This window comes from Cavia porcellus, unplaced genomic scaffold (genome assembly GCF_034190915.1).
Source record: "Cavia porcellus strain 051 isolate PalLab524CR breed Dunkin Hartley unplaced genomic scaffold, mCavPor4.1 scaffold_29, whole genome shotgun sequence".
NCBI classification, from domain to species: domain Eukaryota; kingdom Metazoa; phylum Chordata; class Mammalia; order Rodentia; family Caviidae; genus Cavia; species Cavia porcellus.
The window spans coordinates 40536990-40563224 of NW_026947512.1; the positions used below are offsets into that span (position 1 = coordinate 40536990).

The window sequence follows — 26235 nt, forward strand, 5'->3', positions numbered from 1 at the left end:
ATTGAACAATCAGTTAATCACAAAGGCCTTTAAACAAAAATCAGATAAGACTATTAAAGTATCCATACTACTGATCATAAAGCAACTGCTTTTAAAAAAATCACCTCTGTTTCCACAACAAGTTTTCTTTCCAAGTCATCAGCAGTGAATATGTAAAAATAACTAATGTGTGTTTGTTTGGCATCGCCTATATGTGACCTTGAGCATCAAAAAGAATACTCATCCACACCCTGAAATGTAACAGCATGTAGAGCCAGACGGCTGGCCGAGGAAAAGGGTCATTAAGTTAGAAAAAGAAGACTTATAAGAGCATTTGGGAAGGAGGACAGTCACTGCATTGAAGTATTTGCTGCTCAGGAGAGTCTGGATTAGTCAATGGCCAGTGATGAGAACTGAAACTCACAAAACAGAGTTAAAACATAAAGTTTCCCCTATAATACAACACAGAATCAAACACACTTAACTGGAAGAGAAAGTGCAACAGACCAATGCATAGGAATCAGAGGCAGAGATAAAAACAGCAGATTAGAGCTGAAGGAGACACATGCACCATGATACACACCTGCAATGCCAGCTGCAAGGGAGGGCACAGCAGGAGGATTGCCAAGTGTGAGGCCAGCCTGGGCAGCTTAGCAAGACCCTTCAGCAAAATAAAACTTAAAAGGGCTAGAGGGCTGGGGATTTAGCTCAGCGGCATGAACACGGCATAAGTGCCTGTCTGGCAAGCTAGGTCGTGAGTTCCATCCCCAGTACAAAAACAAAAAAAAACAAAAAAGCAAAACAAAAGCTGTCCAGAATTAATTAGCGGGACCCACACAGAGGTTTTAATAGAGTGGCCCCAACTTCAGTGGCTGTCTGCTAATTGCCAGGTGACACACAAGTGACTACGGATCTGACTAACTGTGAATGCACCGCAGCAGGGGCCCCAAATGCAGAGCAGAGAAGCATTGGGCTTACAGGTGCGAAGCCTGTCCTGGTGCTTCAGAGAATGCGGGTGGGTGAGTTTCATGTCTCGTGTATATCTATGAAGTGCAAAGAGAACTAAAAATGGCTGTGTCCACACTTTTGTGGCAACTAAGGAGTTCCTCAGGTTGTGCTGTAATAGCAGCGGGACTTGAACCTGGCAGGAGTTATAATAAGCCAGTCATTCATGATAACTGAGAAATGCATGTTAACAGGATCACTATACCTCGGCCGATCTGCTACTGAAATCTCCATGTTGGAAGGAACAGAAGGATAGGATTCCTTGTACGTGCAATTTCTAGTAGAAAAACAAAAACAGAAAATAAAGAACCTATGAAATCTGAGCAAGGGATATTTATATTCGTGTGCTTAGAAGCAGCACACCTTTGAGCTGGGAATAGTGGTGCGTGCCTGCAATACGGGCACTAAGGAGGCAGAGGCGGTAGGACTGCGGTGAGTCTGATGCCAGTGTGGGCTACACAGTGAGTTTGAGGCTAGCCTGAACTACACAGTGAGATCCTATTTCACAAAAACAAAAGAAAAGGGGAAGGGAAGAAAGCGAAAGGGAAATAGGAAGAAGAAGGAGGAGGAGGAAGAACAGGAGGAGAAGCAGGAGCAGCAGCAGCAAGATACTTCTTAAAAAATGCAAGTGTAACGTTCCTGTCCAAACCATCCAAATTTCAGTGTTTGCAATAGTGGGGATCCCTTTCTAACAGAGAAGAGAGTTAAAGGCACCCAGCTTCCCAGAAATACGTCCCATACTTACTATTCTAAAAAGTATTTCCTAGTCACGTCCCTGAGATGCACACAAAACACAACCTGTTCCCTATCCACTGCATACAAACATTTTCTATTATCAATGCATTTTGCAGTTTAGGCTCCCAAACTAAAATTGTCTGGAGATTTAAAGAGTAGTTTTACCCTATAAGCTTCTCTCCCAGGCCTAGAGCTTCAGATGGAAAACACTCAGAAAAAACTAGCAGGATATATTATAGTAACTTTTTTGATTTCCTATTAACTTGATTTGAAGTCCTGTAATACTCCCACTATCTTATTTTGACTGATTACACTCTGTTCCACTCTGTATTATCAGAGTATAGGCAACTACTTTGAAGGCAACAAGATTCACAAGATGCCCATTCTGGTTTGACTATTATCCTCTTTTGAAGTTTTGTAAGGTTTACAATGTTTAGGTTTTATTGGTCTTATTCTCTACTGTTTAGTTCAACTTTATAATTCCTAATAAGATAGACAATTCTTCTTAAGGAAGCAAGAGGCATTATGGTAACCGGTGTTGATAACCTTGTACTCTGTTTTTACATCATGTGCTATGTCTATCCTTGGTTTTGACTGACTGCTTTGTTTTATCATGTTTGATTTTATTCTCTTACAAAAAAAAAAAGCAATAAGATCTATGGGAGCAATAAAACCCAAAATGTGTAAAATTTGTTGTAATAAAGAGAGGAAAAAAAGTGCCCTAAAGGATACAACAGCAAGTGTGTTTAGGTGTGTTAAATAGATGACCATATTAATATTTTTGTTTGGATCATTGAACACAACTATTTGCAGTCTCACTGTTTGAATGTTCACTTTTATGCTTTGATCCTGTGACCTGAATAACCGTTTCAAAAATGATAGTGTGTAATCTATTAACTGGTGATATCTTACTGGGTTTTTTTTGTTTGTTTGTTTGTTTTTATAGTTCTGTATTACTTGTACCCTTACACTGTTTTGGTTTTTTCTGTTTTTTTTTTTCTTTCCTTTTAAATAAAAAATAAATAAAAAAAAATAAAAAAAGAACTTAGAACCACGACTGCCTGAGGCCGCCCTCGCCTACAATGTGTCAGTGTCAGGCAGTTTCTAAAAGGTATTGGCTGTGGCTCAGCAAACAACTCAGCGCCCCTGGATGCTAGGACAATGCTGACGATAACAAAAGATGGAACTGAGATCTTTAAGCAAGTGGGAATCAATCAATCTGCAGTAAATCCATAAAACGTGACTAACTTGTGTGCCCTGGTTCATTAGTTTCTACAGTCATTTCCCTCCACGCATTTAACAACTTCGATTCAAACTTGCATTTCTCTGGGTTCCTCGGTGTTTACCGAATCCTGACAAATGTATTTGCTCCTTTAAACAACAGCTGAGAAATAGAACTTCAGCACGAAAATGCATACTAAAAGGAACTGCGACCTGAATACTGATGGCATAAAATGAATGCGGGCAAACCACACCAGGCTGCAGACCACAGAGGCTGAATCTGAAACAGCAATAAGCCAAGGAGTATCACACTTTACAGGAAGTGTTTATCTGCAGCCTCCTGCTGCAGGCACACTTACCCATCTTTCGCTGTACCCACACAAACTGGGGGAAACAGAAGGCAATTTATATCATTCATCCCACTTTCCTAAGGTTGGAACTCTTTATCTCAAACTAAAAACCACAGAGGGGTCCAGAATTTCAGACTGATTCATGGAAAGGACCAGAGGTCAGTGCCATGGCTATAAGGTTGATTCTGTGGAACGAACAGAATCCGGGTCCTTCTGAGGACACTCACAAAAGTATCAGCCAGCTTCAGCACAGTAATGATGTGGAAACCCCGACTGCTCATGAAGACAGCATAGCTCAGTTCTGGAAAGAGAAGTGCATCCCAAAAATGTCTCCAAAGGTATTTTCCGTTTTAAGAATATCTCTATTATGAAACTGTATGACCTACAAAAATATGCTGCTGCCAAAAATAACCTCCAACAAAAAATTAAAATTTTAGAGAAAAAGCAATGTAGACTAGAGATCTGCCTTCTGTATTATCAACTAGCGACTATAGAATACACTGTTATCTTTATAATCCACACAAATCCCATCACACTATTTATTTTTCTCTAGGTTTATACAGGTGAACTAAAAATCTGAAACAGTAGTGCCAGTAACAGAAAAAGGCCGAGGATAAATCCCAAATCAAAAAACTAGGCATGCTTAACTCTGCAGGCATATGGTTTTACTGGAGGAAACAGGCCCCAGAGACACCAGACCCCAAGGGCTTTCCAACTAACCTGAGTCCATGTGTCTTTCCTCTCCTTACATTATTTTTCTTCAAGAATCCTCTGCTTACTGCTAAATCAGTTCTACTCCCAACCTACTAGACATCAGACACAAGTTCGTGTTCTCAAAAATCAAAGAATGAATTTTAGGACCAATGAAAGTTAAGAGCAAAATATATTTATTGAGAGACACAAAGCTTTTGTCTGACAGACAGAAAGGGTCCTGAGTGGGTTGCCAAAGACTGTCTTTTCTAGGGATTTTCATAGAGAAAAAATCATGGAGACAGGTGCAAGATGGTTTCTCCATCTGAGAACTCGCAAGACAGATGGGCATAAGGTGGGACAGAACTACGGCCAACCAATAAGATTAATTGTTCAGGTAAAACTGATTAAATCAGGGACAAATAGAGAAGCCAGTCATATAGTAAATGGGCATGCATAAAGAGCAGTGAGTCTTTTGTAGGGGGTTTGGGATGATGACTCCAGGCTTCCTCAGAGTGATAGAGACCTACTTACAATACCAATTTCTGATGCTTATCCTTAGAAAGTATGTAGGTGCATTTTATTCATCTTTTCTCTTGAGGCCTGGCATACAGCGGAGGTGTCTGTCTCCCCCACAGCTGCAAGGTATCTCAACTTCTGCACTCGCTCCTTTGAGGGCCCAGCCCTGTCTGACTGCCTATAATATTTCTAACTCAGCTGCCTGTAAAACTCTCACTGAGCCTGCTCAGTGGGCCAGTCACTACTTTAGTCCCCTTCCTAACGTGCAAAAGAGGCAAGAAGAGTACATATAGAATCCTGCATACCACATGCCTAATATGTAAAAGCTATAAATCAATCTAACAAGTTGTTGAATGCTTTATGCTTCCATTGTTGCATGTAGTGCATTCATGATTAAAAGTACATGTGTGTTGTGTATGTATTTATGTAAAGCCATAGAAGCTGAATAGTTATGGGCAACATTAAAAATCAGTATCGTTTTTGCCAAAGATGATGATTCTCTCAGGGGCTCGACATGGGACTGCTCTCACTCTCACCCAGCCAGGCAAAGCTTCCCTTCCAGCACTCAGGACCTCCACGGGTGAGCCATCCATCCATTTTCTCCTCTCCCCGTGGCCCACGTGCTCCCAGGGCACTGCCTCTGAGTTTCCCTGTGCTACAGATCTCCTGGAGGCTCTGCTTCCTCCCACTGGCACGAGTCCTCTGCCTTCCTCTAAGGAGCCTGCTGCACTGGCAGGCCAGGCATGGATGCAGAGGCCTCTCAGCCTGCAGGGCCCTAAGGCAGAATGTGCTGTTACATGGTGCCCCCTTCCACCTCCCAGGCCCAGTCCTGGCTGCAAGGGATCAGTCCATGCACACAGACAGGGACACCCCAGGACAAGTCCTCCTCCATCCCAACAAGCCTGCCTCCTCCTCAGCCAAATGTCAGTCAGACTCTCTAAAGCCCTCCACAGCTAACCTTGTTCCACTGAGACCAGTTTTAAGAAAGAATCCTGCTACACTAGTTGAGCAAGAATCTCTGAGCCTGGATATTTGTCCAAGTTCCTGGTCTCCTACACAGACTACCCGAGCCCAGGCCTGTCTGGTGACAACCCCACTAAGCTTGATGTACTCTAATTTTCCATGCAGGAGGCCTCCTTGCTCTGTTGGCTGACTACAAATTCCCTGGTGCCTTTGCTGTATACAGAGCTGAGGTCAGTTTCATACTGCAATCTCTCTCTCTCTCTCTCTCTCTCTCTCTCTTTCTCTGTGTGTGTGTGTGTGTGTGTGTGTGTGTGTGTGTGTCCCACTGCAGTAGCACAAATAAAATGTCTTGCTGTTTTAACAAGTGTTTGGTAAAGCTTTTCTTATTTACTTATTAGTACATGTTTGCAGTACACGCGTTTTACAATCATCTTGGGGAATTGGTACATGTATATAATACAGCTTATTTATTTTTCAATTCTTTCCCTCCTCCCTCCTTCCATATTTCTCGAATTCTCCTTCTCCCTTGTCATTCTTGTTGATATTAATAATCTTGTTATTGATATTAATAATCTAGTTCATGTTTATGGCAGATAATGTCCACATTCATGTTAGGATCCTGTTCCTGGTTTATCTACCCATTTTCCTATCCCCTCCCTTACATCCCCCTTAGTGTCCCAGACCCCTTCCATCTGGGTGAGACCCATCCCTTTGTCTCCTTCCTTTATTTTTCTCTTAGTTTATACTCTACCTTCGTCAAATGAGAGATACTATATAGTATTCATGCTTGTGTGTCTGATTTATTTCACAACGCTGTATTTTCCAGGTGCATTCACTTTCCTACAAATGTCTCAATAGCCAAGTAGTGTTACATTATATATAGACACCTTGTTTTCCTATCCAGTCTGTTAATGGGTATACAGGCTGCTTCCAGGATCCAGTTACTGTGAATTGTATTGCTATGAAGATTGGTATGCAAGTATCACTGAAGGATGATGTGTTCAGTGATTTGGGGACATTGGGGACAGCTGGGTCATATGCAACCTCTAGTTTTAGTTCTTTGAGAAACTTCCATACTGATTTCCATAATAACTGACCAAGTTTACATACCCACTGAACACACAGGAGCAACTTTTTTTGACCACAGCCATGCCAACATTTACTTTTTGATTTTTTTGATCACTACCATTCATTCTGGAGTAAGACACAATCTCAGTATTGATATGAAAAATGCTCAACATCCCTGGTACGCTTTTGTTTCACAATTCACACGACAGCAGTCACCACTTGGCCAACCTTCAAGTTCCAGGACACGCACCCACAGCCCAGTCTGCCTTTAAGAAAATAAACCAGGGAAGAAGCCAGCTTAGGTTCTGGAAGTGGAACCAGGCCATTGGGACAAGGAATCCTGGGACCTGGGTACTTGGATGTGGTGGGAACCTCCAAACACAGGCATGGGCTCTGGCCACAAGTGGGGATGAGATATCAGCCTTTGGACCCCTCACCCTGTGTAGAAGCATGGCTGGAGGAAAGCCATGGGAAACTCTCCTGGCTAAGGTCAAAGATTCCACTTTGTAGTTCAAGCTACTTGCAGGTCGAATTCATGCAAAGAACTAAACAGGGACCTGACACATATTAGCGATGCTTCACACCAACACCATGAATTCTGATTTGAAACTTCAGAAGGAATGGGATCCAATCTGATTGGAGGAGAGGAACAGGTGGAACAATTAATTCTTTTGGAGGCTTTCTTGTCCTTTCCAGAGATTTATTCTAAAGTACTCTATTGTTATACCCCTGCTCAAATTTTAACTAGATCCTAAATTTATAGGTCATCCAAACTCTGACCTGAAGTGAAGCTTCGACCAGACATCTAAGAGCTTTTCAGAAGTATCCTATTCCACAGACAAGCACACAAATAATTATCATGACTAAAATAATCATCTTTCCCCAAGTCTGATCTTTTTTTTTTTTTTTTTTTGGTTTTCTTTTTCTCCATTGATATCAGCACCAAACTTGATTTGAATCTCTTAAACTAGATGATCCACATCTGAGCATAACTCTTCCTCTGTGTTTCCCTTTCTTAAATAGATCTCAAGTACACAGAAACGAGATAATCACAAACCTTGGTAGACAGCACCCTCACCTCAATGAAGCGAGTAAAAACCTGCAGAAACTCCTGCCACTGCAACACCTGCCTCCAGACCCCATGGAAGAACAGCCACGGGGAGACACTGTCTGCCAGGCCCTTAAGCTTTCACACGTGGGCCAATGCTATACGCAGTAATTTTTCACAATTCTATTTTCAATGATCTGAAAGGTAGCAATTCGAAATTCCTGTGAGGGCCAAAACATAATGAAGTACATGGGAAATCTTGCTGTAAAAATCTTGCTGAAAAAGAAAAATGTACCAAAGTGATTTAGTGCATCAGGGCTTTATATAAATTCATCACTAAAGCAAAGAATTCAAAGTCGATGTCTTCTGGTGGAGATTAACTTCTTGCAAGTATACCAAGTATCTCCTGATATGACTTCCTTTGGGATTTCAAACACAAGGCTCAATATTTGTAATGGTGTTTGCCTAAGATTATAGTACGACCAGGTAAACCTGGCTTTCTAACAGCACAGTGACCGCAGGCCTTTTCAGGCAGCACTTCTCAAGCTGGCCATTCACTGGTTTATCAGCTGCTCCACTCCATTCCCACCCTTTGTGTTGTGCTCTATACTGCATGAGGCTGAGTACGTCGTCGCTGCTCAGGTTCCCTGAACAAACTGGCTTGCAGTTAGAGGGAGGGGAGAGAAGGAGCCTCCAACAGCAGAGACTCAGGCTCAGCCAGCCTGGGCACCCCGGGAAAGGCTACTTGGCCTCTTCTCCAGCCCAGGGAGGCAGTGCTTTACCCCAGTACTCATTTATACCACATTCTTCTCCTTCCTTCTTCTGCCCTAACAGCCTTTCATCCTCTACACAGCCTATTCCTGTAATACATTCCTGTTTGAAATACCTAAATTTGTTTCTTGTAAGAATTTGAATAGTACAGAAGCCCACTTCAAAAGCTTAGGACTTCTGGTTGCAAGTTTTTATTTCAAGTTGTTTGGCTCCTTTAAATTTCTAAAAATACTCTGCATTTTTCAAAATTCTATCCCTTTCTAACCATAATCTTAGGTTTCTATTTTCCCTCAGAGTCACCTTCCTGTTTATTTCTTAGTCCATCTGGTGAGAATGTGAAAACATAAAAATGCACACTTCCTAAGAAAAAATATAAAATCAGAAAATGAGGCTGTTAAAATTACTTGAAATCAAAACCACTTTCTTCATTCAGACTGTGTTGTAAATTCCTTCCCTGTGCTGTGAAATAAAGTATACAGAACAGTAAGACCCACATAGGTACAAAGAAAAGTCAGGTGGAGATAAAGGTCTCCAGGGAAAGGTCCCCTGTGTTTAACCACATTCTAAGTTTTAACATGAATTTCAAATCCTCTCCACAGTATTTCTTGAGATGTACATATGAAAACAGATGAGGACTTTCCTGTTGCTGAAAGATTTTACTACAGAGCCTTTTACTCATCTGAACCCAAAACTTCCATGGTCAAAAGATGTTAAAATTTATGACGCAATTCACAAACTACGACTTATAAGAAAATGACAGCTCACACATTATTCCAACTGTAAGTCACCTGAGCTGTAACTAAACTCACAGTGACCTCTCTAAGTCTCATTTCCTGCTGTGAATTAAGTTGCTTGTTTCACAGAGCTCAAACTCTCAGTGTTTGAGCTCTCTGCTAAAAAGTGCTACCTCCCTGTTACAGCCAGCAAGCAAATTAAAGCACTTCTGACAGCTTCTAAGTGCAAGCACAAAATCAGTTGTTTCTTCAAATGATTAGAAAAATTAGAATTCAGTCTTGTTAACAGAACAAGCTGGAAGGCGAGCAGGAGCAAGAGTTTCCAGCTTCAGGCACTGGCCTCTACTTAGGAAAGTGGCTGAGGGGACATCTACGGAATGGCAAAGCCAGCTCTGAGAGGCCCATCGCGTTCTGCTGGACTCTAACAAGAAACCTTCCCAAGAAGGCTGCTTAGCTTTGAAGGCTGAGGAATCTCTTTCCAGGGAGTTGACCAAAAGCCAAGTTAATGTGTTTCCGTGTGTCTCTTTCTGGTGACTCTACTACAGACACTAGGAGCTGAGACCAGCAGCCATTTCTAAAAGGCACGATATTACCACAATATTACCGACTTCTGCTGTTCAGGAAACATGAAGCTAGGAACTCTGGAACTTTAAAGATAAATAAAATAAGCCCCAAGAGAACTCATGATTGTGAATGTGAATGTTAAGCCATTAGCTGAGATTGAAACCAGAGTAATACTGGTCACACAGTCATGGCAGGAGAAGGAGAGGAGTGACTAGATTTGCCTATCAAAGAGTTTGGGGCTGAATTACCGATAAGTACACATATAAACCCCAGCAATCAAAAAAGTAAAGCTCAATTACTAACTCAGGGCACATGAGAAAAGTAATCACTGAGTTCTCAGTTGCATCTGTAAATATCCTTGGTATAAGACACAATAATGTAAAGACTGAACACTGACCTATCAAATCTGGTGATGTAAGCGGAGGGTGAAACACAAGAAGGGTCCATGTGGGTGTGCTGGAGACAGCAGAGACAAGGGCTCGTGTTCCAAGACAGGGAGTCAACAATAACGCTTAACACTGAAAACTCAAGAGAGCGTACCATCAATAAGTCACTTACAGTATCAACCAACAGTCAGATAAAAGTCTTGAAAAGCAGTAACCTCAGAGATAGCCTTGATTAAAAATAAAGTGAATGAAAAATTACACAGGAAAAGTAAACCTCCCTGCCCATACCCCAACCGTGCAGGTGGTAGGTTCCTGTATGTTCATTTTAAAAAATAAATGGAAAGAATGAAGAAAGAAAGAAAGAAAGAAAGAAAGAAAGAAAGAAAGAAAGAAAGGAAGAAAGGATAAAAAAAAAAGAAGAGAGAGAAGGAGGAAAGAGTAAAGGCAGGAAAGTTCCGATAAAATTATGATACAGTGTTTTACTATATCTGTATTTTTATTTGTATTTATTGAAAGAGCCCTTTCAAATTTACTGATTGATCTTTTTAACCATTTATCGTCATTTTTGTGAATAGTTAGAAAAATACATTAAATTGATCAAAGGATCAAAATTTGTTTAGTGTCTGACTCTTTTGAATCATTTTTTTAAATCCCTACCAAGTGAGGTGGGCACACCAGGAAGCTCAGGGAAATGGATCACAAGTTTGAGGCCAAGCTTGAACCATATACTGAGACTCAGTCTCATAAAAAAATGTTTTAAAAAGTCATTGACATTTATGTTTTCCTTTACAATATTTTGCTCTACATTAAGACAGCATCACAGCACTGCTTGGAAGAGTGCTTTACTACCATCTCTGAGATTTTCTTCTAAGCCACTATGATGGCTAACCTTGATAGTATCAACTCAATTGGCGTGGAAGCCTCCCAGAATATTGATGAAACACACTCTAGCGTGTCTGAGGAGGCCACAGGCGTGACCTTGAGCACTACCCTGCATTGGTCCCTGGCCTCCTTCTCTCTGGCACTGTTCCCCTACTCTGCTTCCCAGCCACCATGATGTTTGTCTTGGAATCATCTGACCATGCACTGAGTCCCCTGAAACCATGAGCTAAATTAAATCTCTCCTCCTTTATTTCCAGCAATGAGAAAGCTACTAATATGCTGACACTAATCACAAAATTTTAATATTAATGCTTTCTTGATGTTATCAGAAATTGTCAAAGAAAGTTTTAAAACACCAACTGCACTCATAATTTCTTCCTCAATTAGTCCCTAAATACTTTGTTCATGGAAATACCAAAAGTTCTCTTTGTTCCACTGGACCAGATGGAAGAGCAACCCAGTTGGTGCTGGCTCACATATTCACAGTTACATCACTGCTGCTGCACAGCTTACCAAAATCCACAGGTGGCATATCAACTGCCAAATACATCTTGATTTCAAAGATGCTAAAGGTCACTCAATACCGCTGACATCTTCAATAGCAACTAGAATTTCTGGGCATACTATCCGCGTGTCTGCCTTAGAGCCTTGGCTGGAAGGGCATTTTGCAGAAGCCAATAGTGAATGCAGCAGTCAGTCTTCAAGCTAATTAAATCGAGGGATTTTTCTGTGAAATTAGTGACTAAGATACTAATACTTTTTCAATGCATGCCTACCTCCAGGTACATGAAAACAGGCAAATCACTTTACCACACATTTGACCTCAGCTGGAAGCTATGACCTGGAAAAATAAACTCTTTCTTAAACCTGTTTTCCACTGCATTTAAATATCTGAGAATCCCTGTCTACTTGATGAGTGAGAGAGTGTGGAGGGTACAAAGGACAGCACTGACCTCCAAAGTCCTCCACATCTAGGATGCTCCCTGTCCAGAGTTTGATCTCCTAACATACCTGTCTCATGAATGAAACAGCAACAAAAACTTTGACCATGGATGTTAAGTCTACATCAAGGATCTCTAGAAATACAACATATAAATTATATTTTATGGGCACAAGTTCAATTCTGTAAACAAACAAAATTCAACTACCCTAGAGTAGTTGAAAAAAAAAAGTAAGACAGTAAAAGCCTAAAGTAAAGGACATAAATATTTTCCAATGTTTTTTCTTTTATCTAAGCTTTTTTCATCAAATTTCTAGGAACAATGCATGCTCAATAAAAGAAATTGTAGTGAACTCAAAAACATAAAGAAAGAGATAGAAGGCAAGAGGAAGAAGAGCAGCCATTCCCAGCACCTTCCTAAAGAAAACCAGCATTCAGTGCAGGCGGCTTTCCCCACGTGCACCTGTGCTTCTACGGAGCACGTGCAGGCGTGTGTATGAACAAGTATGTGCATGTGAGTGTGTGGTATGTATGAGCAGGATTAAATAGGATCATGCTTATTTCAATCCGATAGAGCACTACCAACATGTCTTGAAAAAAAGGAATTACAGTAAGATCAATTTATTCTTATGGCTAATAGTATGGGTAAGATGAGATTTGTCCCCCAAGCCCTATCTTGTAAAGGTTATGGCTCAAAAAAAGAAAAGAATAAGCTTTAAAATAACAAATGAAAGTGCTGGGGATTTAACTCAGTGGCACAAATGCCTGCCTGTCATATGCAAAGTCATGACTTTGATCCCCAGTACCAAAAAAGGAATAATAAAAACAATGAAAAATTGCCATACACACCCTGATCAAGGGACACTAATACACAAGTTTCCTTGCTCCATGGTCAGTTTATCCCTGTCAGACAAGGCCACAGCTCCTGTGTGATACAAAGCACAGGAAGCAGCTGCAGGCACACAGGGCGGTGCACAGCACATGACGAAGAGCAAGGTTCACGGAGAGGGAACAAAGTTTGGGGTGTGTTGCACGTTCCTGGATGGATAAAGTCACAGAGCTTTCACCTACCACAGCCGTCATGTCACCATATGGAAAGTCCTCACCGGCCTGAGGGGAAATAGCAGAAAACCATGTCTTCAACGATGTTTTGGAGCACGGAACAAAACAGACCAGGCTGCCTAAATTTTTGAGTTACTTAACAAATATTTGTATCACTAAGCCACTCTTAGTCAAGGTTTTGATTCTTGGAGCCTAGGGCATCTGAAGGATGATGGCATTAGATGGTGGCCCAATGTTTGGAGTATCTGTATGATGTTATGTTTTGGTGTTTAAGAAGCATGGCCAGGCATGGTGGCTCATGCCTGTAATCCCAGCACTCAGGAGGCTATGGCAAGAGGATCAACAAGAGTATGAGGTCAGCTTGGGCTACAGAGTGAGTTCAAAGCCAGCCAGAAATGCATAGTGAGACCCTGTCTCAAAAACACAATAAAATAAAAGAAGCAGTCTGGAAAATAAAAAGACTTTTTCTGCTTTTTTTTCTAAACAGGCTAAGCTGCTACCGCTGTGAGACTCCAAGAAGCTCGTATTTCTGTAGGTAGAGTTTCCTAAGTTTCACAATACTTCCTGTTGGCTATTCCCTATGCCATTCTCTCATGAAAACCTGTATGCTCAAGGGCAACCGAGTGTGCATCTAGCTGCCACCAGTCATGAAGTTCCTTGGAAATCCATGTGTTCATTTTCAATGTGTTCATTTTCACTTGAAGAAATTAACGTGCTTCCAGCAATACACTAGGCAGTCAAAGATATTCAGAAAATAAATAAATGTATCATCAGGTCTTATTTCATAAAACAGTAAGACCTTAGCTTAATCTACGTCATGGTTTGTGCCCAGATGTCCCCCAAAGCTTCATGCAGTCATAGGTGGGGCTTTCCATAGGTGGCTGGATCTACAGTGATCCTGGAATTAAGCATGTGATGCTGGGATCAAGGGTGTGTGATTCCTAAATTGACTCACTGACAGTTCTGGGTGTGGATAATGAGATAGCCCTCCCTGAGTGTGAGTGCTAACCACTCTGATGGCCGGGACCCTGGGCAGAATATAAGGGCCAACAAGAGGGCTGCTGTGTCGCTTGTCACTTGCTGCTTCTGTTGCCTTCAGCCTGCCATGAACCATTTCTCCTCTGAGATGCCACTTTGCCTTGGAGCGAGCCAACTAGAAACCGAAACATCTACAAACGGTGAGCAGCACAATAATTCTTTTCCTCCTTTAACTCCGGGTGTCAGGTACCTTGTCTCAGTAACAAAAAAAAAAAAAAAAAACTAAGACATTCTGGCAATAAGATGTAAGGTGTAAGCAAGAGTACAAGTAGAAGAGTATGTTAGCAATAATTACCTGTCAAGGGGACATAGCTCAAATGTGGATTCACGGGGAATTCTAAAAATAATCTTAAAATTAATTTTAAGCATTGACATATGGATCCAGTCTCCATATAACTGTCATCTGAAAGTTCTGCCAGTCTCATTACAAGCAAAGAAAACTTTCAGTTCACATTCCTAGCTGTTAGAATTCACCACATGTGCTCCCACCCAACAAGGGCAACGGATTTTTGTGAACACGAAAGGAAAGATTACATTGAGGAGAAAGTGGTGAAACAAACTGATAACAAACTACCTTGTTTTAGGAACTCTATCATGTCATTTACTCTAAGGGTGACACTTTCATTTTGATTATTTATGATAATATTTGATGGTAGACTCATATGTCATACTATTGTCTCATTAAAAATAATAAAATATAAGCAATGCTTTAGTATCCAGTTAGTGTTTGCAAAAAATATAAAAAGTCAATGATTTGCAAATGAATGAGTTAAAAGAATGGAAAATGAGATACTAAAGAAATGCTAAACAATTGGACTCAACCTGAACTATGGAAGACATTTTGGCTGGAGGTAATTTCTTGATTATTCCATGATGATCACATTTTCATTTATCTTATAGAAATATCTTAGCAGTCAGACACAGGAAAACACTGATACATTCTAGTCCTGAGCTCATGCTAAGTCGATGAAACGACAACTACCAAATAAATCATAAGTGAAATGTCTTAAACTCATCTGACAAGCTTTGTAAGCTTGTCAAATGTATAAGTAAGTAACCAAATATGTTAAAGGCAAGGAAAGTTACCAGTTTGATGCTTGAGCTTGCATAATTTAATTATCTACTTTTATTTTACTTCAAACTTTTAAGTGTTAACAACACTCAGAAATGGAGGGGAAATTTGTATAGTCTTTTCAGAGGCCAATTTTACAGTAGGTATCAAAACTGTACTTTAATTTATGCATTGACACAGCACTTCAGATATCTGGAGACATAATAGCACCTGTGAGCAGAGACCGTTACAGTGATTGCTATGGTTTGCTAAGTAAAGGCTTGGTCTCCAGCCTGTGGCACTACTTGGAAGTGTGGGCTCCTACCCAGGGAGGAACTAATGAAAAGGAGTCAGGTCATTAGCAGCAGGTCCTTGGAGGAAACACGGAACCCTGAACCCTTCCTCTTCCTCTTTTGCTTTCTGGTCACCATGAAGTAAGCAGTTTTGCTCTAATGTATGCTCCCACCAGATGTTCTGCCTCAGCACTGCCCAAAAGCAATGGGACCAAGCAACCAGGAACCGAAACTTCTAAAACCATGAGCCTTGTAAGTTGTTCTCAGGTATTTTGGCACAAAGATAGCTGACTCACAACGTAATTTTAAAAAATAACCTAAAAAACCTTGATAGAGGAATGATTAAATAAATCTAGGTGAATCTATATTATAGAATCAACATACTTTTAAAATAATAAACTAAAATGAAAACCAACAGGAAAAAATCTTCAGAGCATGCTTAAATTGAAAATAATACACACACACATATATGTGGTAGGATTCAGTTCTAAAAAAAAATGAACAAAACTACAGGCTAAACTCAATTATGCATAAAAATTCTTAAAGGATAGTGATCAGCTGGAACAGGATGAAGCTTGTGCAAATGACAATGAAATTTCCTCTTTTCCTGAGAGACTTCTTCATTGGTCTGGTTTTGCTGCAAGCCATATATTCATGCATTATTCCTGTAATTTTTTAAAAACCGAAAAAAATTTTAAAACACAGAAACATCTCTCTGAAGAGAAGCGTAAAAGATTCACAAACTTAATAAAACATGTAAAGACACATATATACTCCTAAAATGGCCACATCCTCCCTACTGGTCCTTGGGAAATACTGCCCTTGGAATCCCGCCTGCCTATGTGACTATCGTATTTCAGAATTTATGAAGAAATTACGGGGCACAGTACACTGCCAGAGATTCCATCCATCCCAAGAGAAACGGGAAGATCACAGCTTACCATCATCAGCAGGTGAATGTGTTCTACTAACACACCTAATGGATTATTTCAGAGGTAAAAGAGAGATTAGCACCCATCCACTTGAGGTGCCCTCACCAAAACATGCCTGATACAGTTTAGTTTATAAATTGTTTGGATTTTAAAGAATTAAATTGACATAAAGATAATCAAGGTGGAGTTCATCAAACTAAGCACCTTGAAGTAGCAACACATTAATTTATTAATTGTTGTGCTTCCAAATACGTACTTCCTAACCTCAATTATATGTAAAAACTAAATGTTGGCAAAGCTGGGACTCTTAAAAAATAGTACTCTGGAAGGCAGAAAAGTAATAAAACATAATATGTCTCTAATAAAATAGAAAACTAATCTATAAAGAATGTAGAAAAATTTTAACCCAGTTGAAATTGGGTAAGCATAAGCCCTTAGCAAATTCTATAACTGGGTTTCATTTCCAGAGGATTCTTCCCAATCTGGAACCCTTGTAGCTGAAGGATGTAAGGTAAAAGAGTCACAAAATGCCCATTTCTCTGGCTCTTTCACTAGAAGATCCAACCCTGTTACCTTAATGGTTTTTTTAGTATTTCCTGAAAAGAGGTGGGGTGACCCAAATCATCTCAAGCTAGGATTTACCCAGCTTTACCACTGAAAATCCCATAACCAAGGAATGCTGAGTCCTAGGCAATTCAGGATACTTAGCAATTCCCAGGCTCACACTCCAGCCAAAGCAAGGAAAACTGCCTGGCCCCTTGGTAACCTCAGTGCAGCCAGGAGAAGCCCGTGGCTGGGCTGGGTGTGGTCAGCCCCCATCCCACGCTACAGAGGGGGAGGAAAAATTGGAGATGGTCTCACAGAGGGCTCAAGAACTTCCTGAGAAATTTTCTGTATCTTGTTGGGAGCAGTGCTTACAATATTATAATAAATACAAGACCTAAATGCAAACAGTATGTATTTGTCTAGCAGTAGACTTAAAATGCATTCACTTATTATACATACACTTCACCTTTAAAGAGCTGATTTTAACTAAAAACATTTTAACCAAAAAGGTGCCTCCCCTACATGTTTACTGAGGTGCTATTCAAAGTAGGGAAGATACAGAATCAGCTACGTGGCCAGAAACAGATGAAGGGACACAGAAAATGTAGTGCATACACACAACGGGTGACTTTTCAGTCATACAGAAGGAAATCCTATCCTTTGCTGCAAGGCTGGTAGAAACAGAGATCTTTATGTTCAATGTAACAAGCCAGGCACAGAAAGATAAGTACTACAAGATCACTGTCATACGTGGACTAGGAAAAAAAAGCTGCTCTCACAGAAGCTGGGAGTGGGATGGCAGTTATCCGAGGCAGGGAAAATAGATGGAGGGAGAGAGAGGGAAAGAGAAATCGGCAGCTGAGTCAGTGAAGAATAAGGAGCTAGAGCTTTTCAAATGGGATGGCTACAGATAATGAAAATGTACTATACACTGCAAAAAGCTAGGAGACAGGGTTTTGAATGCTTTCACCATCCAGAAATGACAAATGAGGAAACAGGTTTAACTTAAACACTAATATGATTTAAACAATCTGACTGTGAACACAATGTCTATAGGCACTGAAATATGCTATTCCCATTCCTAGGTACAATTTTGTTTTTTAATATTATCAATTAAAAATACAATTTAATTTCTTTCAAAAAAAAAGTGTTGGGTTTTAGAAAGAGGAGTGAGATGGTCCATCACTCAAATGATACAGGACAGTCTGGAGCAGCATCTTCAGGGATGCTGTGGGCAGGATTCCTGAGTAAGGCAGTGGCGTGGGCAGATGAAAGCTATAGTCACTTTCAACCTGACTTTTATAGAATTCAAAGGACAGCAGCACATTACGCAATTCCTCATCCAAAATCGATCCAAAATGCACCCTGAATCTGTGCAGTGCTCCAACAAGGGAAAGCTTACAGAATCCTTCTCTGGAAATATCTCTGGAAAAGCACAGTTAACGCCCTGTCTTGCTTTTTTGTCATTGTTGCATCTAAGAACTCATAAAAAGACTAGCACAGCACAGACACAAGAGGGGAGGGGCACGGCCACCACTGTGTCTAACACCCCACAGGCAGCTTCTAAAACAGAGATCATCCCACCTGCGGGAACTCACCCAAACAAACGCTAAGGGGTTTGGTGCGGGAGGTGGTCTCTGCTCTGATCTTGACACTTTCTCTGACATGTTGGGGCTGAGGATTTAGCTCAGTGGCATAAGCACCTGCCTGCAAGCAGGCAGTCATGAGTTCGATCCCCGGTACCAATAAAAATGAAAAAGACAAAAAAAAAAAAAAAAAATAGACTCTGAATGTTGGCTAATTACTAGGATAAAGGTATGGACTCAAGATAGAAGGACAAAAGTACCCAGTAGGGGACCAGAGAATTCTAACATGTCCTCCAGTGAATCAAAAGGCACCTCCTTAGGGAAACGATCCTTAAACGTTTGATTTTCAGAGCGTTAGCTTCTCTGATCCAAGGACACCATCACATTTCATTCTCTGCCTCTTCTGTGATCCTAACTCCCCAGAGGCTGGGTGGTCTGGGAGGCTGGAAATGGCAGAATCCGCTGTGTTGCTAAGCAGGAAAGAGAACTTAGGGCGCCCAGGGGAGAGGTTTGCGGCCTGCTGCGGGGACTGTGGGAGAGGAAAGGAGTCCGACCTTCCAGCAGCACATTGGGAACCTTTTATGAACTTGTTCTGAAAACTTCTCAAGTAAAAATGCCTGATACATATTTGGCAGGGAGGAGACCCATGAGCCTTTGGGTGTGTGCGCGCACATACACTTCCTCTCCGCAGGTTCCCGTAGCCAACAAAGCAGCTCTTTGCACTGAACCCATCGAGCCAAACATCTTCCCAGATGGAGATGGGAAGTTATTGGACTGACTCTTCAATCGAACGGAAGAGATCTTGGCCCAGTAAAGCACCAGAGCCGCCTCCCCTCTGCAATCCCAGAGCCGGCTGGCACGCAGGCCTGGGCCAGACCCCAAGCTGGCCACGCAGCATGGGTTTCCACGGTAACGTCCACGGGTCCCCTCGGTCTAATAATACAGCGGGCAGCGCCGGGTGTGACGGGCTGGGCCATGCAGATGCCAGACCTTGAAAACGAATCCTCCCCGAGTAGCTCGGAGCTAGCGGCTAGGAAAGCTAACTGCACCATGGAGATCTCACGCAGTCTGCATGAAAGGAATGAGCGGATTAGAGCTGCTGAGTGACGTTATGTGAAAAGCACCACATTTGCTGATCCAAGGTAAGAAAATTAAGGCAGAATAACAAAACCAGGATAGAGGCATGAGGCAGGGAAATGTTCAGCAGTTTTCATCTACAGCACCCTGGGACGAGGCCGAGGTAAAGCAGGGAGCTACAGCTGCAGGTTTCTATTCATCTGTTCCCTAGCAGATAGGCTGAAAGGATGTTCCCGTTGAACTGTACTGAATAGCTTTACAGCCAAAGAAAAACTGCGTTAGCATGATTACTTAGGAAGAAAATAGAATCTGGTTGGGGGGGGGGGCGTGTTGTTGTGGTTTTTTGTTTTTGTTTTTGTTTTTTGTTTGTTTGTTTTGTTTTGAGACAGGGTCTCTCTATGCAGTTCTGGCTGGCCTTGAACTCACTTTGTGGCTCAACCTTCTCTCAAACTCGCAAAGAACCTCCTGCTTCAGCCACCCAAGCACTGGTATTACAGGCGTGCGCCACCACGCCCGGCTCAGAATCTGTGTTTCTAAAAGGAAAAAAAAAAATCTTCACTGTGGATTTGAAGTAACAACACGGCCAAACTAAAGCTGAGTAACGACCCCATCCCGGCTTAGGGCAGGCTGGAAAAGAGGCTCTGGGACTGTCTGCCGCTGGGCGGCAGCAGAGAGCTCTGAAACGCAAAGGCCTGGGCGCTCTCGCCCAACTGCCCGGCGGCTCACACCTCTGGCCAGCAGCTGGGTGCGTTTTCCCTGCAGACAGACATCGAGACACTGAGCGAGGGTCACATCTCCCAAGCACACCATGCAGACACCACCGCGCCTTCAGCACAGCACACAGATCGAATCACGGCACACTGTGCTTAAAACCCAGCCTTCCAGAACCCGCGTGCGCCCTCTGCAGTGCGGAGACCTGGGAAGGCAAAATCCTCCACATCCCCCAAACGCTGCTCCTTCCAAATCAGCATTACCAACTTAAGTATTGTGGACGGGTCTCCAATCTTATCATCCACATTAGACACAGGGCCAAGGAAAACAAAAGGCAAGCACTGAGAATTAAGGGTAAGTCAAGGCTGACTGGGGGTCAAAAACCCCCAAACTGGTATTCAGTAAAGACTGGGCAACTTGAACTGGACCTTGAGCCATCTGATCCACACCTCAGCTACTTCAGAGTCACGCAAGAAAGCAAGAATCTGAAGATACCAGCCGCTCTGTCCCAGGCCTCGGCCTCACCGCAGGAGCACAGTCTGGGATTTGAGCTCAGGAAGCCTGGCGAATGTGTGATCCTCCTCTACTTCAGCCTCCCAATGTTACAGCATTACAGGTGCATACCATCTTGCCCCCTTATATAGATATAGATATAGAATTTTTTTTTGGTGCTTTTGAAGCAGGGCCTCACTATACGATTCAGGCTGGCCTTAGTTCACTTTGTAACACAGGCTGGTCTCGAACTTGCCACAATCTGCCTCCCAAGTGCTGGGATTTCAGGAGTGTGCCACCATGCCCAGCTTTATATTTCTTTTTCAAAACCAAAATGTTGGCAGTATAGTACTGAATACTGTGCCCCTCCCCCATTCATGGTTAAGCCATTGGGCAATGCTTCTTGTGGGTAAGGATCTATCAGATGTCATTAGGCTTAGACAGGGTCATGAAGGTAGAATCCTCAGGATGTGATTGGTGTCCTTGCAAGCAAATGAGACATGAGAGCTCTCGATCTTTCTACTGCACGAGGTCACACCAGGAACACAGGCCAGGAAGGGGCCCCTCAGCAGAGGTGGGATCTGTAGCTACACTGGCACTGGCATTCCCAGCTTCTAGAACAGGGAGACAAGTACTTGTTATTTATGCAGCCCACCCAGTCTATGGTAATTTGTTACAGTAGCCCAAGCTGACTAAGATCCACTCATATGTTGAAAACTATTAAATGTCTCCCTTCTCTTCCACCATCTCTATCCCTCTCTGGTTACTCTAGCAAAGATCCTTACTGAACCAAGTAAGTCAGAATTTAAGTGACTAATGCAGCAGTGATGCCATGCAAAGGTATCAGTACACTCTGCCATAATGCTATATTGGAAAAAATCTGTTTCCAATACATAAACATAATTGCTACCATACGTACATCTCATCCTCTAAAATGAACTCAATAAGTGTTGGAGGTATGCTCCATGGCAGAACAATTGATTAGCATGTGCAAGGCTGTAAATTCAATCCCTAGTAATGTCAAAAAAAAAAAAAAGGATTAAATAAAATGGACTAAATAGAAGAATATGATATAAGGATAAACTCAATTCTTACGTATTGTTTTATAAGTATCTGTGTTAGCTTTCTACTACTACAACAAACACCTGAGATCATCAACCTACAAAGAGAAAGGCTGACTTGGGCTTACAGTTTTAGAGGCTTCAGTCCATGGCTGGGGGGCCATGTTGCTTTGGGCATGTTGCAGCACCTCATGGTGGGAGCATACAACACAGCAAAACCATTGACCTCATGGCTGGGAAGCAAAGGAAACGCAAGGCAAAGAGCTTGGGTTCCCTTTGCAGGGCACATCATGAAATGACCTAGAGACCCCCCACACACACTATTACCTATCCCTTGGAGACTCGACCACCTCCACAGGGCCACAATAGGGACCAAATATGTGGGCCTCCGTGGGGGCCCCCAAGACCACACTATAGCAGTCGCTTCCCTTCAGGGGTTATAAACTCTAGAGTTATTAACCAAAATCTAACAGTCTAATCTCCTTTGACTTGACTAAACTTTTCTTTCTTCTCTTTACAAACACTAAATTGTTTCCTTCTATTTCTAACAATTCCTCACAGCTGAGTCAGTCACCGGTACTGAACTCGGTGCCTGGTTCAGGGTGCTTAGCATGTTTCAGTCTCCCAGTAAAGTACTAGTTATCTCTCTCCTCGTCCCCAAACCCCAGTAAAGCCACCACACATGGGAAAAAATAAAAAAAGAGAACACAGAACTACAGAGAAGAGATTCAGGCGAGAGATTTCACTGTGTTTTTTAAATGATGGAGCAGGCAGATCCACAGGCGGAAAGTACCCTGAAGCAGAGGAGGTGAATGCACCCCAGGAAGCCTGGACAAGTGGAGGACCAGGCAGTGACGGGACCACGAAGGCAGGGGTGGCGTGATAAAGGGTTAGGTTAATAAAAAATCCAGCTGCAGAACCAAGTGCCCATGACCACAGCCTGTGACCGACGCACCTCCCAGCCAGGAGACAGTTACTCCGCAGGGTCCTGGAACCAGTCTCCTTATTCGGTTAAATCAGGTACAGTCTGAGGCAGGCTGAGATACAAAACTATAAACAGAAGGCTCAAGAGAAGAAGAAGCCTCAGGAACTTTCCCCCACCAGTCCCCAGCATGTGTGACACAGACACTTCCCTTGGGAAACAGCGCCACAGAGAAATACCCACAGGAACTGTACCAACATCAGTCTCCTGCGTGGAGAGCAGACACAGTCAGCTTCTCCCAAAACCCATTAGAGAGAATGCAGGGAAAAATTTAAGTACTAGAATTGATTTTACCAAAGAGCCGTTGCTTTATTACATCCACAAAACAAAAATACAAGAAATTAAAGAAGTTAAAAGCAATATAGGAGCGTGGTGGTGATACCCTGTAATTCAAGAACTCTGGAAGGCCGAGGGAAAAAAGAAAATTCCAAGTTTCAGCCCAGCCTGGGCAACTCAGTAACTAATAAAAAATTTAATATAAAGGCCTAGGGATACATAACTCAGTGCAAGGGCCTTGGGTTTCAATCTCTAGTTCTGAGAAAATAAAAATAAAAAAGGCAGTATAGGAAAAATAAAAATCTAGAAAGCACAATAAAATGACAAAGTGATAGAAAAGAGGAAAAAATTTAAAAATGTAGGGAACTAACCAAGAGCTCAAATCCACTTGATAATTTCAAAAATATGTATCTGGGGCTAGGGATTTAGCTCAGTGGCACAGCGCCTGCCTGACAAGTGTGAGGTCCTGAGTTCAATTCCCCATCTCTACCCCCATACGTACCCTAAGAAGACATGACTAAGCACACACCAGTAGATACATATTCAGGGCTGAATTACACAGCCACCAGACTAAAGGATTTACTAAATGCCATGGAAGGAAAAGACTCAAAAGAGGCTGTGTATCTTAATCGCTGTCTCATCCGGGGACATGATAGCTGACACCCACAACTAAAAGGAGAAGTTCGTTTTGGTTCACAGTTTAGGAGTTTCAGTCCTTCCATGCTGCCTGGTTTCAGGCAGAAGTGGCCCGGTGGGAGGGTCTGAGTGGAGGAGAGGTGCCCACCTCAGGTGGTGGACAGGAAACAGAGACAGGGTCATAGGAAGGGACAGGAAGGGAGATACACCCTTTTGTGTCGTGTAACCTGCTCTCCTAATATAAAGTCAGTCCCTAAGCTTCTATAATACCGTCAGTTGCCACACATATGAGGTTTTGTGGGCCATTTTAGAGCTCAATCACATCACCAGCCAGGGTGGGTGGTAGGCCTATAACACCACCACTCACCGGGAGGCTGAGGCTGGAGGATCACCATGAGTTCAAGGGCAGCCTCCGATACATGTGAGCATGAGGCCAGCCTGAACTGTATGTTGAGACCCTGTCTCAAAAAAAAAAAACAAAAATAAATAGGCAAAAAGTAACATCATGTCAGCATGAATTTTTAGGAAACTGGTTATTTAGAAAGGGATAAGAAGCAGAATACTACCAGGTACAGAAAGCAATGAACTGAAATAAAGATTAATTTAATTCCGGATACCAGTGTTCTTTAGTTAGTATATACGGTGCCTTTCCTTCAACACAGACAGCAGGTCGACCCCAAATGCACAACCCCATGTACCTTACTGTCGGTGTCGCTCCCGGCCGGCAGGAAGAACACACGACAAGATCTGGCAGTGGCTGGGCTTTCTTTATTTTCCCTCTCCGTACAGTCTGCCCCGGGATTCTTCCCGGCCGAAGCCTCTACCGGTCCGCTCCCCGCGGCTCCTTTCGTGCTTCTTTCTCTACAGTCTGTCCCGAAGCCTCTACCGGTCCGCTCCCCGCGGCTCCTTCCGTGCTTCTTTTCTACAGTCTGTCCCGAAGCCTCTACCGGTCTGCTCTCCGCGGCTCCTTTCGTGCTTCTTTTCTACAGTCTGTCCCGAAGCCTCTACCGGTCCGCTCTCCGCGGCTCCTTCCGTGCTTCTTCTCTCGTGGCGGGAGAGGCACTCACTTTTATAGGGTTACAGTGGCCAATCAGTTCAAAGCGCGCGATGCGGGCTGATTGGCTAACATCAGTTGTTGCTAGGCAGACTATCTTACAGAGCGGGTTGTTTACCAAGCAGGAAGCAGGAGATAAGCACCATCTTAGCACACTCGATGGGAGGGGTAATCTAGCTCAGGCTTTGCTCTTTCTTACAGGCCTCACGTCCGCCAAGTAAGGCGACCGGGCTCGGCCGCGGCTCCCAACACCTTACCTAAAGTGGCCTGTGTGATTTACTCACCTGAAGTTCACTTATAAATAAAATGCAATCAAAACGACATTGCACATCTAGAAGACTGCAGCAAAACCTTGACGACCCAAGGAAAACAATGTCTGATTCCAAACTTCCCTTCCACCCTTCTGAGGAAATGATTAGAAGACCAGCTATCATTACTCACAGGGAGTAAATCAAAGCAGGAGAAGATGTGAGGCTGAGGGTATGGGGGATCCATCACAAAACAGAATAAGCGCAAGACAGAAATTCCTCAGGATGGTGAAGCTCCAGGGCTCATCATGGCCACAGAGTAATACATTGAGTTTAAAGAAGGGGGACTTTAATGAGGAGTTCTGAGCACCACTCACCCCTTGGGGTAAAATAAAATTGGTAGGTGAGCACGTTAGACTATTAATTGTAACTACTTTATCTAAAATATATTTATAAGTGTGACCTATCTGATAGAGCACTGAAATAATTAGTAAAAATCTCAGAAGTTTTTTAAAATGATTAACTTTAGATAAAATATATAAAAATGGAAATGCAATCGTGTACCAAGTAATATTTTCATAGTAATAATAATGTAAATGACACTGGTGAGGTGATATGTTTATGAAACATTATATGTATGTACTTTAAACACTTATTTAAAGTGATGGGAGGAGCAGGATATATCCAGGAATAGTCAAACACAAACAAGAGGGAGCTGATGGTTATTGAAACTGAGTGAAGAATGTAATGACATTTATCATCCCATCTGTTCTTGTTTGTATATGAAAATTGTCGTGAAAAGTTGAGATTATAACCATTTATATCGTAATCAAGGATTTCAGATGTAATATAATTTGTCTATGTTAATTAGAGGACTGCAGAAATACATGCGGCTGAGGAAATTTATTAAAAATAAACAACTATTTGCCTTAAGAAATAAATGTATGGGGCCAGGGAAACTCAGCCACACAAGCACCTACCTGGCAAGCACAAGGCCCCGAGTTCAATTCATAGTATCAAAAATAAAAAAATAATTCAAGGCCAGCCTAGGCTACTGGGTGAGTTCAAGGCCAGCCTGCATCACACAGCAAGACCCTGTCTCAAGATAGCAAAGAAACAAAAAGGAATAAAAGTATGGACACATTTAGAAATATGAACATAAATTCCAGAAGAAAATGAACTGCTTTTTAAATTTAAAGCTATTTTTTTCAGTATCACTTTGGTGAAACTAAACTGATACAATTTTTTGTCTTTTCAAGATATTTTTGTTGCTGGGGATTTAGCTCAGCAGCATAAGCGCCTACCTTGCTAGCAAGCAGTTATGAGTTCGATCCC

The 26235-nt window shown here is 42.2% G+C and overlaps 1 protein-coding gene and 1 long non-coding RNA gene across 9 annotated transcripts in view; one reads left to right on the forward strand and one right to left on the reverse strand.

Annotated features, from left to right (window-relative positions):
* The window catches only part of Fut10 (fucosyltransferase 10), an 84006-nt gene that overhangs the window by 22168 nt on the left and 35603 nt on the right, over positions 1 to 26235 (reverse strand). The window lies entirely within an intron of this gene.
* On the forward strand, positions 19122 to 25729 carry LOC134473988 (uncharacterized). 2 transcript variants are annotated; one of them, XR_010044511.1, is made up of 3 exons: positions 19122 to 19505; positions 19845 to 20767; positions 24854 to 25729. It is a non-coding gene; the product is annotated as an uncharacterized LOC134473988 (long non-coding RNA). The 2 variants fall into 2 exon arrangements; XR_010044510.1 differs by lacking the exon at positions 19845 to 20767.